Source organism: Curcuma longa, chromosome 21 (genome assembly GCF_044706935.1).
Source record: "Curcuma longa cultivar G26 ecotype Majalengka, Jawa Barat chromosome 21, ITB_CL_G26_1.1, whole genome shotgun sequence".
Lineage (NCBI taxonomy): Eukaryota > Viridiplantae > Streptophyta > Magnoliopsida > Zingiberales > Zingiberaceae > Curcuma > Curcuma longa.
In genome coordinates this window covers 4,707,596-4,709,687 of record NC_133881.1, presented here as the reverse complement: position 1 = coordinate 4,709,687, position 2,092 = coordinate 4,707,596, and positions in this window count along the sequence as shown.

Genomic DNA, 2,092 nt, shown 5'->3' with positions numbered 1-2,092 from the left:
TAAATCCAATCATACCATGTTTATGATCTAAATCATACCATATTTATGATACAAATCATACCATGTTTGGGAGATGGCTAGGCTATAAAAGAAGGGGCTTGCAAAGGCTTAGAAGAACACACGACTCTAATCCTTTGGTGGCCGAGACTCTCTCGGCAGCCAACCTCCTTCTTCCTCTTCTCTTTTCTCCAGACAAAGAGAAGAAAGGAAAGTTTAGCTAGCTATCAGAGAGGAGAATTCTGGTGGAGAAATTCTCGAAGGATCATTGTCCACACAACGTTCGAGAAGAGGAGAGGAATACAGCAGAAGATCAAGAGGTCTTCGGGTACAAACTTCATCCACACAATTCTAAGGTGAAAGGTATAACTAAAATTATCTTTCCGCTGCAATTCTTTTAGTTATATTTACCTTTGTATGTAACCTGAAAACAAACACAAGAAGCCAGCGATCCGTGGGGTCTCTTGGAAAGTTTCATCATTTGTACGAAAAATGTTTGTACAAGGAAAATCAACGAAACGATTTCCGTGCGACTCCCTTCACATACAACAGGTGGGAACTCTTGTGCTTGGTCAACACATGATTGTCTATAAGTGCAGATTCATTTCACTGTTATTAATTTTGGTTGAATGTTTTGGTATCTTTAGTTGTTGATCCGATATGATTCATTGCTATGGATTTTCTGTTGTTGACCTGTATTAATGTTGCTTTACTCTGATTAGGATATTTCTTGTTGTTTGATATCATTGTATGACCTGCTGATTATATCTGATTAGATATAGGCTTAACTGTTGCACTGAGCATCTTGACACATACATGATAATAGTAGATATGTTGTTCATCATTGTTGTTGTTGGCCTCACTTATTGCTGTGTGATAGTGGCCTAAAAGTGAGAGTAATTGTTGCGCTAAGTTGGGTGTAACCAGAACTGGCTATATAGCCCTCTTGATCCCGCCCGCTCCCCACTTGATTAGTAGTAGTTTGTTGTTGGAGCGAGTGCGGTTTTCCTGTCGTGCGCCTCAGTTCACTGCACTGGGTGAGTGTCTGGGGATAGCGAGTGCAGACAGTGACCATGCATTGCATATGTGCATACATTGTTGGTAGTTGTCTTCTGCATTTGTGATCATTGCACTAGTTGTTACATGTCAGTGGTTGTTACACTTGCTGATATATGAATGTGATCGTATTGCATGATATTTACTGTTGCACGTAATTTATTGAGCTTGTATGTTATTATGTTGTTATCTTATATATTTTTATGTTGTGCACTTACTTGTTTATACATACTGAGTATTGTATACTTACTACCCAGACCCTGGGGGGTCTCCTTGTTTTCTCCCCAGGTAACAGGTAAGGACGTCATTTGGAGCTTAGAGATCTGCCAGTCTGCCCCATCATCTCACAGCAGGAGAAGTACCAGTTTGGGTGACTTGGTATGGTTTTCTGGTTTGATTTGGTTGTGTCGTTCTGGTTTGTTTTCGATGCGTGGTTTGCGGAGTTTTGTTCATATTCGTGATTTGGTCTTGTGTCGTATCCATATATGGATTTTTGTTGTAGTTATGCTTCCGCTGTGTAATTTCTGATTTCGTAGACTTGTGGAGTTATCATGGTATACTATATCGGTTTGGACTTATGTTTGTACTTGTGTAGTTTTGGATTGTGTTTCGATATATGGATTGCATGTTGTTGTGGTTATATAATTTATGCCTGAATTGTATATGTGGTTTGTGGCTGGGTAGGCCTTAAGTCCATGTTGTTTAGTAGTTTTATTATCTAGTTTGTGTTGTTGAGCGGCCGTGTTGACCTTATGTTGTATTGTAGTCAGATATGTTGAATTGTTACCGAGGAGGTGCTGTCGAAATTTTTCGGACGACCATCTCTTGGGTAGTAACAAACATGATCTTGTAAAATTTTTCATCTTCTTGTAGAAGAAGAAAATAATGAGTAAATACGTTATATCACACCAAAAAATATTATAGCACTAGGACAAGAATTAGTCATATCACATAGTATTAAATTAAGACTATGACAATCACATGGTGTATAAAAAGCTCTAGAATTTATATCTAACAATCTCTTTTCTACGTCTTATTG